Raw genomic sequence first — 11,764 nt, 5'->3', positions numbered from 1 at the left:
AGTGAGTGAGTGAGTGAGTGAGTGAGTGAGTGAGTGAGTGAAAGAGAGAGAGAGTGAAAGAGAGAGAGAGTGAAAGAGAGTGAAAGAGAGAGAGAGAGTGAAAGAGAGAGAGAGTGAAAGAGAGAGAGAGTGAAAGAGAGAGAGAGTGAAAGCCCCTTTGCGGCCGGTGGCGTTTCCACGCCTTTTCCCGGAAAGGAAGGACGCCGCCGCGGACGAGCGAGCCAGGGCCAACGGAGGGGTCGGGAGCGGGCCGTTTGGGCGGTTTCAAAAAAACGGTCACTCTGGCTCCCCTTCAGCACGCACAAGCCTTTCGCCTTTTACTAAAGACTTCCGTGGAGGGGAGCGCCGACGAGCGGGACGTGGTATTTTTGGTCGGCTTTGCCCGAGGGAGGGCAGAGCCTGATGGATTTGTGAGGAAAAAAAGCAGGGTAAGGTTAGCGTTGGGCGGCTGGGTGGGTGGGTGGGTGGGTGGGTGGGTGCGTGCGTGCGTGCGTGCAGGTCTTTTTGTCTTCCTTTTTCCTCTGCTTAATCCCGATCCCTTGGCCTTTTGGTCCCTGCTCCTTCCGTGGCCCGCTGGGCCTCTTGGTCCCTGCTTCCTCTTGGTCCTCTTGGTCCCTGCTTCCTCTTGGTCCTCTTGGTCCCTGCTTCCTCTTGGTCCTCTTGGTCCCTGCTTCCTCTTGGTCCTCTTGGTCCCTGCTTCCTCTTGGTCCTCTTGGTCCCTGCTTCCTCTTGGTCCTCTTGGTCCCTGCTTCCTCTTGGTCCTCTTGGTCCCTGCTTCCTCTTGGTCCTCTTGGTCCCTGCTTCCTCTTGGTCCTCTTGGTCCCTGCTTCCTCTTGGTCCTCTTGGTCCCTGCTTCCTCTTGGTCCTCTTGGTCCCTGCTTCCTCTTGGTCCCTGCTTCCTCTTGGTCCCTGCTTCCTCTTGGTCCCTGCTTCCTCTTGGTCCCTGCTTCTTCTTCCTCTTGGTCCCTGCTTCCTCTTGGTCCCTGCTTCTTCTTCCGTGGCCCGCTTGGCCTTTGCTTTTAGCTGCCGTCTTCTCGGTCCCCGCCGCCGCCGCCGCTTCTTCTTCTTCCTCTGCGGCGTCGGCGTTTCCTTTTGGCTTCCGTCGTCGGGGCCGTTCTCGGTCCGGCGGTCGCCAGAGGGGCCGGCGCCCAAACGTCCCGGCCGGCGCACGGAGGCCCCGCGCGCGGGGGGCGCGGAGCAGTGCGGGTCATCGCTTCTCGGCCTTTTGGCTCAGATCAAGTGTAGTATCTGTTCTTATCAGTTTAATATCTGATACGTCCTCCATGCGAGGACAACATATTAAACGGATTTTTGCCACAGGGAGTCGGAACAGGGGCTCGCTCCGTCCGCTCCGCGCATCGCCCCGGTATTGCAGCGCCTCCGGGAAGGGTGCACTCTTTCTAAGCGTGTCAAAGGGAGAAAAAAACGAGGGAGTGAGCGATTGGGGTTGGGGCTGGGGTTTTTGGGGTTGGGGCTGGGGTTTTTGTGGCGATGAGGTGAAAAAAGGGGTTTGACGCGCGCGGCGGCGGCGGCGGAGCCCCGTCGGCCGGCGGCGTTTTCCCGCCCTTTTAGATATAAAAAGAAAAAAAAAAAAAAAAACTGAAGTGAGGTGAGTGACTTGGAATGGGGGAGACAGTGAGTGAGTGAGTGAGTGAGTGAGTGAGTGAGTGAGTGAGTGAGTGAGTGAGTGAGTGAGTGAGTGAGTGAGTGAGTGAAAGAGAGAGAGAGTGAAAGAGAGAGAGAGTGAAAGAGAGTGAAAGAGAGAGAGAGAGTGAAAGAGAGAGAGAGTGAAAGAGAGAGAGAGTGAAAGAGAGAGAGAGTGAAAGCCCCTTTGCGGCCGGTGGCGTTTCCACGCCTTTTCCCGGAAAGGAAGGACGCCGCCGCGGACGAGCGAGCCAGGGCCAACGGAGGGGTCGGGAGCGGGCCGTTTGGGCGGTTTCAAAAAAACGGTCACTCTGGCTCCCCTTCAGCACGCACAAGCCTTTCGCCTTTTACTAAAGACTTCCGTGGAGGGGAGCGCCGACGAGCGGGACGTGGTATTTTTGGTCGGCTTTGCCCGAGGGAGGGCAGAGCCTGATGGATTTGTGAGGAAAAAAAGCAGGGTAAGGTTAGCGTTGGGCGGCTGGGTGGGTGGGTGGGTGGGTGGGTGGGTGCGTGCGTGCGTGCGTGCAGGTCTTTTTGTCTTCCTTTTTCCTCTGCTTAATCCCGATCCCTTGGCCTTTTGGTCCCTGCTCCTTCCGTGGCCCGCTGGGCCTCTTGGTCCCTGCTTCCTCTTGGTCCTCTTGGTCCCTGCTTCCTCTTGGTCCTCTTGGTCCCTGCTTCCTCTTGGTCCTCTTGGTCCCTGCTTCCTCTTGGTCCTCTTGGTCCCTGCTTCCTCTTGGTCCTCTTGGTCCCTGCTTCCTCTTGGTCCTCTTGGTCCCTGCTTCCTCTTGGTCCTCTTGGTCCCTGCTTCCTCTTGGTCCTCTTGGTCCCTGCTTCCTCTTGGTCCTCTTGGTCCCTGCTTCCTCTTGGTCCTCTTGGTCCCTGCTTCCTCTTGGTCCTCTTGGTCCCTGCTTCCTCTTGGTCCCTGCTTCCTCTTGGTCCCTGCTTCCTCTTGGTCCCTGCTTCCTCTTGGTCCCTGCTTCTTCTTCCTCTTGGTCCCTGCTTCCTCTTGGTCCCTGCTTCTTCTTCCGTGGCCCGCTTGGCCTTTGCTTTTAGCTGCCGTCTTCTCGGTCCCCGCCGCCGCCGCCGCTTCTTCTTCTTCCTCTGCGGCGTCGGCGTTTCCTTTTGGCTTCCGTCGTCGGGGCCGTTCTCGGTCCGGCGGTCGCCAGAGGGGCCGGCGCCCAAACGTCCCGGCCGGCGCACGGAGGCCCCGCGCGCGGGGGGCGCGGAGCAGTGCGGGTCATCGCTTCTCGGCCTTTTGGCTCAGATCAAGTGTAGTATCTGTTCTTATCAGTTTAATATCTGATACGTCCTCCATGCGAGGACAACATATTAAACGGATTTTTGCCACAGGGAGTCGGAACAGGGGCTCGCTCCGTCCGCTCCGCGCATCGCCCCGGTATTGCAGCGCCTCCGGGAAGGGTGCACTCTTTCTAAGCGTGTCAAAGGGAGAAAAAAACGAGGGAGTGAGCGATTGGGGTTGGGGCTGGGGTTTTTGGGGTTGGGGCTGGGGTTTTTGTGGCGATGAGGTGAAAAAAGGGGTTTGACGCGCGCGGCGGCGGCGGCGGAGCCCCGTCGGCCGGCGGCGTTTTCCCGCCCTTTTAGATATAAAAAGAAAAAAAAAAAAAAAACTGAAGTGAGGTGAGTGACTTGGAATGGGGGAGACAGTGAGTGAGTGAGTGAGTGAGTGAGTGAGTGAGTGAGTGAGTGAGTGAGTGAGTGAGTGAAAGAGAGAGAGAGTGAAAGAGAGAGAGAGTGAAAGAGAGTGAAAGAGAGAGAGAGAGTGAAAGAGAGAGAGAGTGAAAGAGAGAGAGAGTGAAAGAGAGAGAGAGTGAAAGCCCCTTTGCGGCCGGTGGCGTTTCCACGCCTTTTCCCGGAAAGGAAGGACGCCGCCGCGGACGAGCGAGCCAGGGCCAACGGAGGGGTCGGGAGCGGGCCGTTTGGGCGGTTTCAAAAAAACGGTCACTCTGGCTCCCCTTCAGCACGCACAAGCCTTTCGCCTTTTACTAAAGACTTCCGTGGAGGGGAGCGCCGACGAGCGGGACGTGGTATTTTTGGTCGGCTTTGCCCGAGGGAGGGCAGAGCCTGATGGATTTGTGAGGAAAAAAAGCAGGGTAAGGTTAGCGTTGGGCGGCTGGGTGGGTGGGTGGGTGGGTGGGTGGGTGCGTGCGTGCGTGCAGGTCTTTTTGTCTTCCTTTTTCCTCTGCTTAATCCCGATCCCTTGGCCTTTTGGTCCCTGCTCCTTCCGTGGCCCGCTGGGCCTCTTGGTCCCTGCTTCCTCTTGGTCCTCTTGGTCCCTGCTTCCTCTTGGTCCTCTTGGTCCCTGCTTCCTCTTGGTCCTCTTGGTCCCTGCTTCCTCTTGGTCCTCTTGGTCCCTGCTTCCTCTTGGTCCTCTTGGTCCCTGCTTCCTCTTGGTCCTCTTGGTCCCTGCTTCCTCTTGGTCCTCTTGGTCCCTGCTTCCTCTTGGTCCTCTTGGTCCCTGCTTCCTCTTGGTCCTCTTGGTCCCTGCTTCCTCTTGGTCCTCTTGGTCCCTGCTTCCTCTTGGTCCCTGCTTCCTCTTGGTCCCTGCTTCCTCTTGGTCCCTGCTTCCTCTTGGTCCCTGCTTCTTCTTCCTCTTGGTCCCTGCTTCCTCTTGGTCCCTGCTTCTTCTTCCGTGGCCCGCTTGGCCTTTGCTTTTAGCTGCCGTCTTCTCGGTCCCCGCCGCCGCCGCCGCTTCTTCTTCTTCCTCTGCGGCGTCGGCGTTTCCTTTTGGCTTCCGTCGTCGGGGCCGTTCTCGGTCCGGCGGTCGCCAGAGGGGCCGGCGCCCAAACGTCCCGGCCGGCGCACGGAGGCCCCGCGCGCGGGGGGCGCGGAGCAGTGCGGGTCATCGCTTCTCGGCCTTTTGGCTCAGATCAAGTGTAGTATCTGTTCTTATCAGTTTAATATCTGATACGTCCTCCATGCGAGGACAACATATTAAACGGATTTTTGCCACAGGGAGTCGGAACAGGGGCTCGCTCCGTCCGCTCCGCGCATCGCCCCGGTATTGCAGCGCCTCCGGGAAGGGTGCACTCTTTCTAAGCGTGTCAAAGGGAGAAAAAAACGAGGGAGTGAGCGATTGGGGTTGGGGCTGGGGTTTTTGGGGTTGGGGCTGGGGTTTTTGTGGCGATGAGGTGAAAAAAGGGGTTTGACGCGCGCGGCGGCGGCGGCGGAGCCCCGTCGGCCGGCGGCGTTTTCCCGCCCTTTTAGATATAAAAAGAAAAAAAAAAAAAAAAACTGAAGTGAGGTGAGTGACTTGGAATGGGGGAGACAGTGAGTGAGTGAGTGAGTGAGTGAGTGAGTGAGTGAGTGAGTGAGTGAGTGAGTGAGTGAGTGAAAGAGAGAGAGAGTGAAAGAGAGAGAGAGTGAAAGAGAGTGAAAGAGAGAGAGAGAGTGAAAGAGAGAGAGAGTGAAAGAGAGAGAGAGTGAAAGAGAGAGAGAGTGAAAGCCCCTTTGCGGCCGGTGGCGTTTCCACGCCTTTTCCCGGAAAGGAAGGACGCCGCCGCGGACGAGCGAGCCAGGGCCAACGGAGGGGTCGGGAGCGGGCCGTTTGGGCGGTTTCAAAAAAACGGTCACTCTGGCTCCCCTTCAGCACGCACAAGCCTTTCGCCTTTTACTAAAGACTTCCGTGGAGGGGAGCGCCGACGAGCGGGACGTGGTATTTTTGGTCGGCTTTGCCCGAGGGAGGGCAGAGCCTGATGGATTTGTGAGGAAAAAAAGCAGGGTAAGGTTAGCGTTGGGCGGCTGGGTGGGTGGGTGGGTGGGTGGGTGCGTGCGTGCGTGCGTGCAGGTCTTTTTGTCTTCCTTTTTCCTCTGCTTAATCCCGATCCCTTGGCCTTTTGGTCCCTGCTCCTTCCGTGGCCCGCTGGGCCTCTTGGTCCCTGCTTCCTCTTGGTCCTCTTGGTCCCTGCTTCCTCTTGGTCCTCTTGGTCCCTGCTTCCTCTTGGTCCTCTTGGTCCCTGCTTCCTCTTGGTCCTCTTGGTCCCTGCTTCCTCTTGGTCCTCTTGGTCCCTGCTTCCTCTTGGTCCTCTTGGTCCCTGCTTCCTCTTGGTCCTCTTGGTCCCTGCTTCCTCTTGGTCCTCTTGGTCCCTGCTTCCTCTTGGTCCTCTTGGTCCCTGCTTCCTCTTGGTCCTCTTGGTCCCTGCTTCCTCTTGGTCCTCTTGGTCCCTGCTTCCTCTTGGTCCCTGCTTCCTCTTGGTCCCTGCTTCCTCTTGGTCCCTGCTTCCTCTTGGTCCCTGCTTCTTCTTCCTCTTGGTCCCTGCTTCCTCTTGGTCCCTGCTTCTTCTTCCGTGGCCCGCTTGGCCTTTGCTTTTAGCTGCCGTCTTCTCGGTCCCCGCCGCCGCCGCCGCTTCTTCTTCTTCCTCTGCGGCGTCGGCGTTTCCTTTTGGCTTCCGTCGTCGGGGCCGTTCTCGGTCCGGCGGTCGCCAGAGGGGCCGGCGCCCAAACGTCCCGGCCGGCGCACGGAGGCCCCGCGCGCGGGGGGCGCGGAGCAGTGCGGGTCATCGCTTCTCGGCCTTTTGGCTCAGATCAAGTGTAGTATCTGTTCTTATCAGTTTAATATCTGATACGTCCTCCATGCGAGGACAACATATTAAACGGATTTTTGCCACAGGGAGTCGGAACAGGGGCTCGCTCCGTCCGCTCCGCGCATCGCCCCGGTATTGCAGCGCCTCCGGGAAGGGTGCACTCTTTCTAAGCGTGTCAAAGGGAGAAAAAAACGAGGGAGTGAGCGATTGGGGTTGGGGCTGGGGTTTTTGGGGTTGGGGCTGGGGTTTTTGTGGCGATGAGGTGAAAAAAGGGGTTTGACGCGCGCGGCGGCGGCGGCGGAGCCCCGTCGGCCGGCGGCGTTTTCCCGCCCTTTTAGATATAAAAAGAAAAAAAAAAAAAAACTGAAGTGAGGTGAGTGACTTGGAATGGGGGAGACAGTGAGTGAGTGAGTGAGTGAGTGAGTGAGTGAGTGAGTGAGTGAGTGAGTGAGTGAGTGAGTGAGTGAAAGAGAGAGAGAGTGAAAGAGAGAGAGAGTGAAAGAGAGTGAAAGAGAGAGAGAGTGAAAGAGAGAGAGAGTGAAAGAGAGAGAGAGTGAAAGAGAGAGAGAGTGAAAGCCCCTTTGCGGCCGGTGGCGTTTCCACGCCTTTTCCCGGAAAGGAAGGACGCCGCCGCGGACGAGCGAGCCAGGGCCAACGGAGGGGTCGGGAGCGGGCCGTTTGGGCGGTTTCAAAAAAACGGTCACTCTGGCTCCCCTTCAGCACGCACAAGCCTTTCGCCTTTTACTAAAGACTTCCGTGGAGGGGAGCGCCGACGAGCGGGACGTGGTATTTTTGGTCGGCTTTGCCCGAGGGAGGGCAGAGCCTGATGGATTTGTGAGGAAAAAAAGCAGGGTAAGGTTAGCGTTGGGCGGCTGGGTGGGTGGGTGGGTGGGTGGGTGGGTGCGTGCGTGCGTGCGTGCAGGTCTTTTTGTCTTCCTTTTTCCTCTGCTTAATCCCGATCCCTTGGCCTTTTGGTCCCTGCTCCTTCCGTGGCCCGCTGGGCCTCTTGGTCCCTGCTTCCTCTTGGTCCTCTTGGTCCCTGCTTCCTCTTGGTCCTCTTGGTCCCTGCTTCCTCTTGGTCCTCTTGGTCCCTGCTTCCTCTTGGTCCTCTTGGTCCCTGCTTCCTCTTGGTCCTCTTGGTCCCTGCTTCCTCTTGGTCCTCTTGGTCCCTGCTTCCTCTTGGTCCTCTTGGTCCCTGCTTCCTCTTGGTCCTCTTGGTCCCTGCTTCCTCTTGGTCCTCTTGGTCCCTGCTTCCTCTTGGTCCTCTTGGTCCCTGCTTCCTCTTGGTCCCTGCTTCCTCTTGGTCCCTGCTTCCTCTTGGTCCCTGCTTCCTCTTGGTCCCTGCTTCTTCTTCCTCTTGGTCCCTGCTTCCTCTTGGTCCCTGCTTCTTCTTCCGTGGCCCGCTTGGCCTTTGCTTTTAGCTGCCGTCTTCTCGGTCCCCGCCGCCGCCGCCGCTTCTTCTTCTTCCTCTGCGGCGTCGGCGTTTCCTTTTGGCTTCCGTCGTCGGGGCCGTTCTCGGTCCGGCGGTCGCCAGAGGGGCCGGCGCCCAAACGTCCCGGCCGGCGCACGGAGGCCCCGCGCGCGGGGGGCGCGGAGCAGTGCGGGTCATCGCTTCTCGGCCTTTTGGCTCAGATCAAGTGTAGTATCTGTTCTTATCAGTTTAATATCTGATACGTCCTCCATGCGAGGACAACATATTAAACGGATTTTTGCCACAGGGAGTCGGAACAGGGGCTCGCTCCGTCCGCTCCGCGCATCGCCCCGGTATTGCAGCGCCTCCGGGAAGGGTGCACTCTTTCTAAGCGTGTCAAAGGGAGAAAAAAACGAGGGAGTGAGCGATTGGGGTTGGGGCTGGGGTTTTTGGGGTTGGGGCTGGGGTTTTTGTGGCGATGAGGTGAAAAAAGGGGTTTGACGCGCGCGGCGGCGGCGGCGGAGCCCCGTCGGCCGGCGGCGTTTTCCCGCCCTTTTAGATATAAAAAGAAAAAAAAAAAAAAAAACTGAAGTGAGGTGAGTGACTTGGAATGGGGGAGACAGTGAGTGAGTGAGTGAGTGAGTGAGTGAGTGAGTGAGTGAGTGAGTGAGTGAGTGAGTGAGTGAAAGAGAGAGAGAGTGAAAGAGAGAGAGAGTGAAAGAGAGTGAAAGAGAGAGAGAGAGTGAAAGAGAGAGAGAGTGAAAGAGAGAGAGAGTGAAAGAGAGAGAGAGTGAAAGCCCCTTTGCGGCCGGTGGCGTTTCCACGCCTTTTCCCGGAAAGGAAGGACGCCGCCGCGGACGAGCGAGCCAGGGCCAACGGAGGGGTCGGGAGCGGGCCGTTTGGGCGGTTTCAAAAAAACGGTCACTCTGGCTCCCCTTCAGCACGCACAAGCCTTTCGCCTTTTACTAAAGACTTCCGTGGAGGGGAGCGCCGACGAGCGGGACGTGGTATTTTTGGTCGGCTTTGCCCGAGGGAGGGCAGAGCCTGATGGATTTGTGAGGAAAAAAAGCAGGGTAAGGTTAGCGTTGGGCGGCTGGGTGGGTGGGTGGGTGGGTGGGTGGGTGCGTGCGTGCGTGCAGGTCTTTTTGTCTTCCTTTTTCCTCTGCTTAATCCCGATCCCTTGGCCTTTTGGTCCCTGCTCCTTCCGTGGCCCGCTGGGCCTCTTGGTCCCTGCTTCCTCTTGGTCCTCTTGGTCCCTGCTTCCTCTTGGTCCTCTTGGTCCCTGCTTCCTCTTGGTCCTCTTGGTCCCTGCTTCCTCTTGGTCCTCTTGGTCCCTGCTTCCTCTTGGTCCTCTTGGTCCCTGCTTCCTCTTGGTCCTCTTGGTCCCTGCTTCCTCTTGGTCCTCTTGGTCCCTGCTTCCTCTTGGTCCTCTTGGTCCCTGCTTCCTCTTGGTCCTCTTGGTCCCTGCTTCCTCTTGGTCCTCTTGGTCCCTGCTTCCTCTTGGTCCCTGCTTCCTCTTGGTCCCTGCTTCCTCTTGGTCCCTGCTTCCTCTTGGTCCCTGCTTCTTCTTCCTCTTGGTCCCTGCTTCCTCTTGGTCCCTGCTTCTTCTTCCGTGGCCCGCTTGGCCTTTGCTTTTAGCTGCCGTCTTCTCGGTCCCCGCCGCCGCCGCCGCTTCTTCTTCTTCCTCTGCGGCGTCGGCGTTTCCTTTTGGCTTCCGTCGTCGGGGCCGTTCTCGGTCCGGCGGTCGCCAGAGGGGCCGGCGCCCAAACGTCCCGGCCGGCGCACGGAGGCCCCGCGCGCGGGGGGCGCGGAGCAGTGCGGGTCATCGCTTCTCGGCCTTTTGGCTCAGATCAAGTGTAGTATCTGTTCTTATCAGTTTAATATCTGATACGTCCTCCATGCGAGGACAACATATTAAACGGATTTTTGCCACAGGGAGTCGGAACAGGGGCTCGCTCCGTCCGCTCCGCGCATCGCCCCGGTATTGCAGCGCCTCCGGGAAGGGTGCACTCTTTCTAAGCGTGTCAAAGGGAGAAAAAAACGAGGGAGTGAGCGATTGGGGTTGGGGCTGGGGTTTTTGGGGTTGGGGCTGGGGTTTTTGTGGCGATGAGGTGAAAAAAGGGGTTTGACGCGCGCGGCGGCGGCGGCGGAGCCCCGTCGGCCGGCGGCGTTTTCCCGCCCTTTTAGATATAAAAAGAAAAAAAAAAAAAAAAACTGAAGTGAGGTGAGTGACTTGGAATGGGGGAGACAGTGAGTGAGTGAGTGAGTGAGTGAGTGAGTGAGTGAGTGAGTGAGTGAGTGAGTGAGTGAGTGAGTGAAAGAGAGAGAGAGTGAAAGAGAGAGAGAGTGAAAGAGAGTGAAAGAGAGAGAGAGAGTGAAAGAGAGAGAGAGTGAAAGAGAGAGAGAGTGAAAGAGAGAGAGAGTGAAAGCCCCTTTGCGGCCGGTGGCGTTTCCACGCCTTTTCCCGGAAAGGAAGGACGCCGCCGCGGACGAGCGAGCCAGGGCCAACGGAGGGGTCGGGAGCGGGCCGTTTGGGCGGTTTCAAAAAAACGGTCACTCTGGCTCCCCTTCAGCACGCACAAGCCTTTCGCCTTTTACTAAAGACTTCCGTGGAGGGGAGCGCCGACGAGCGGGACGTGGTATTTTTGGTCGGCTTTGCCCGAGGGAGGGCAGAGCCTGATGGATTTGTGAGGAAAAAAAGCAGGGTAAGGTTAGCGTTGGGCGGCTGGGTGGGTGGGTGGGTGGGTGGGTGGGTGCGTGCGTGCGTGCGTGCAGGTCTTTTTGTCTTCCTTTTTCCTCTGCTTAATCCCGATCCCTTGGCCTTTTGGTCCCTGCTCCTTCCGTGGCCCGCTGGGCCTCTTGGTCCCTGCTTCCTCTTGGTCCTCTTGGTCCCTGCTTCCTCTTGGTCCTCTTGGTCCCTGCTTCCTCTTGGTCCTCTTGGTCCCTGCTTCCTCTTGGTCCTCTTGGTCCCTGCTTCCTCTTGGTCCTCTTGGTCCCTGCTTCCTCTTGGTCCTCTTGGTCCCTGCTTCCTCTTGGTCCTCTTGGTCCCTGCTTCCTCTTGGTCCTCTTGGTCCCTGCTTCCTCTTGGTCCTCTTGGTCCCTGCTTCCTCTTGGTCCTCTTGGTCCCTGCTTCCTCTTGGTCCTCTTGGTCCCTGCTTCCTCTTGGTCCCTGCTTCCTCTTGGTCCCTGCTTCCTCTTGGTCCCTGCTTCCTCTTGGTCCCTGCTTCTTCTTCCTCTTGGTCCCTGCTTCCTCTTGGTCCCTGCTTCTTCTTCCGTGGCCCGCTTGGCCTTTGCTTTTAGCTGCCGTCTTCTCGGTCCCCGCCGCCGCCGCCGCTTCTTCTTCTTCCTCTGCGGCGTCGGCGTTTCCTTTTGGCTTCCGTCGTCGGGGCCGTTCTCGGTCCGGCGGTCGCCAGAGGGGCCGGCGCCCAAACGTCCCGGCCGGCGCACGGAGGCCCCGCGCGCGGGGGGCGCGGAGCAGTGCGGGTCATCGCTTCTCGGCCTTTTGGCTCAGATCAAGTGTAGTATCTGTTCTTATCAGTTTAATATCTGATACGTCCTCCATGCGAGGACAACATATTAAACGGATTTTTGCCACAGGGAGTCGGAACAGGGGCTCGCTCCGTCCGCTCCGCGCATCGCCCCGGTATTGCAGCGCCTCCGGGAAGGGTGCACTCTTTCTAAGCGTGTCAAAGGGAGAAAAAAACGAGGGAGTGAGCGATTGGGGTTGGGGCTGGGGTTTTTGGGGTTGGGGCTGGGGTTTTTGTGGCGATGAGGTGAAAAAAGGGGTTTGACGCGCGCGGCGGCGGCGGCGGAGCCCCGTCGGCCGGCGGCGTTTTCCCGCCCTTTTAGATATAAAAAGAAAAAAAAAAAAAAAAACTGAAGTGAGGTGAGTGACTTGGAATGGGGGAGACAGTGAGTGAGTGAGTGAGTGAGTGAGTGAGTGAGTGAGTGAGTGAGTGAGTGAGTGAGTGAGTGAGTGAAAGAGAGAGAGAGTGAAAGAGAGAGAGAGTGAAAGAGAGTGAAAGAGAGAGAGAGAGTGAAAGAGAGAGAGAGTGAAAGAGAGAGAGAGTGAAAGAGAGAGAGAGTGAAAGCCCCTTTGCGGCCGGTGGCGTTTCCACGCCTTTTCCCGGAAAGGAAGGACGCCGCCGCGGACGAGCGAGCCAGGGCC

At 58.3% G+C, this 11,764-nt stretch overlaps 14 non-coding genes across 14 annotated transcripts; all 14 read left to right on the top strand.

Moving 5' to 3' along the window:
- The first annotated feature begins 276 nt into the window (after positions 1 to 276).
- On the top strand, positions 277 to 395 carry LOC146268864 (U5 spliceosomal RNA). The gene has a single exon (XR_014768200.1). It is a non-coding gene; the product is annotated as a U5 spliceosomal RNA (small nuclear RNA).
- An 814-nt stretch (positions 396 to 1,209) lies between these two features.
- LOC146268863 (U2 spliceosomal RNA) lies at positions 1,210 to 1,400 on the top strand. The gene has a single exon (XR_014768299.1). It is a non-coding gene; the product is annotated as a U2 spliceosomal RNA (small nuclear RNA).
- Positions 1,401 to 1,950: 550 nt separating this feature from the next.
- Positions 1,951 to 2,069, top strand: LOC146268862 (U5 spliceosomal RNA). The gene has a single exon (XR_014768199.1). It is a non-coding gene; the product is annotated as a U5 spliceosomal RNA (small nuclear RNA).
- Positions 2,070 to 2,883: 814 nt separating this feature from the next.
- LOC146268861 (U2 spliceosomal RNA) lies at positions 2,884 to 3,074 on the top strand. Its single transcript, XR_014768298.1, has one exon. It is a non-coding gene; the product is annotated as a U2 spliceosomal RNA (small nuclear RNA).
- A 529-nt stretch (positions 3,075 to 3,603) lies between these two features.
- Positions 3,604 to 3,722, top strand: LOC146268860 (U5 spliceosomal RNA). Its single transcript, XR_014768198.1, has one exon. It is a non-coding gene; the product is annotated as a U5 spliceosomal RNA (small nuclear RNA).
- Positions 3,723 to 4,506: 784 nt separating this feature from the next.
- LOC146268859 (U2 spliceosomal RNA) lies at positions 4,507 to 4,697 on the top strand. The gene has a single exon (XR_014768297.1). It is a non-coding gene; the product is annotated as a U2 spliceosomal RNA (small nuclear RNA).
- Positions 4,698 to 5,231: 534 nt separating this feature from the next.
- LOC146268858 (U5 spliceosomal RNA) lies at positions 5,232 to 5,350 on the top strand. The gene has a single exon (XR_014768197.1). It is a non-coding gene; the product is annotated as a U5 spliceosomal RNA (small nuclear RNA).
- An 810-nt stretch (positions 5,351 to 6,160) lies between these two features.
- Positions 6,161 to 6,351, top strand: LOC146268857 (U2 spliceosomal RNA). Its single transcript, XR_014768296.1, has one exon. It is a non-coding gene; the product is annotated as a U2 spliceosomal RNA (small nuclear RNA).
- Positions 6,352 to 6,885: 534 nt separating this feature from the next.
- Positions 6,886 to 7,004, top strand: LOC146268856 (U5 spliceosomal RNA). Its single transcript, XR_014768196.1, has one exon. It is a non-coding gene; the product is annotated as a U5 spliceosomal RNA (small nuclear RNA).
- Positions 7,005 to 7,792: 788 nt separating this feature from the next.
- On the top strand, positions 7,793 to 7,983 carry LOC146268855 (U2 spliceosomal RNA). Its single transcript, XR_014768295.1, has one exon. It is a non-coding gene; the product is annotated as a U2 spliceosomal RNA (small nuclear RNA).
- Positions 7,984 to 8,517: 534 nt separating this feature from the next.
- LOC146268854 (U5 spliceosomal RNA) lies at positions 8,518 to 8,636 on the top strand. Its single transcript, XR_014768195.1, has one exon. It is a non-coding gene; the product is annotated as a U5 spliceosomal RNA (small nuclear RNA).
- Positions 8,637 to 9,420: 784 nt separating this feature from the next.
- Positions 9,421 to 9,611, top strand: LOC146268853 (U2 spliceosomal RNA). The gene has a single exon (XR_014768294.1). It is a non-coding gene; the product is annotated as a U2 spliceosomal RNA (small nuclear RNA).
- Positions 9,612 to 10,149: 538 nt separating this feature from the next.
- Positions 10,150 to 10,268, top strand: LOC146268852 (U5 spliceosomal RNA). Its single transcript, XR_014768194.1, has one exon. It is a non-coding gene; the product is annotated as a U5 spliceosomal RNA (small nuclear RNA).
- Positions 10,269 to 11,082: 814 nt separating this feature from the next.
- Positions 11,083 to 11,273, top strand: LOC146268851 (U2 spliceosomal RNA). The gene has a single exon (XR_014768293.1). It is a non-coding gene; the product is annotated as a U2 spliceosomal RNA (small nuclear RNA).
- Positions 11,274 to 11,764: the final 491 nt, after the last annotated feature.

The sequence above is a fragment of the Hypomesus nipponensis genome, chromosome 10 (assembly GCF_054491055.1).
Source record: "Hypomesus nipponensis isolate SF chromosome 10, ASM5449105v1, whole genome shotgun sequence".
NCBI classification, from domain to species: domain Eukaryota; kingdom Metazoa; phylum Chordata; class Actinopteri; order Osmeriformes; family Osmeridae; genus Hypomesus; species Hypomesus nipponensis.
The sequence above is the reverse complement of the archived record's forward strand: the minus strand, read 5'-3'. Positions and strand labels throughout refer to the sequence as shown.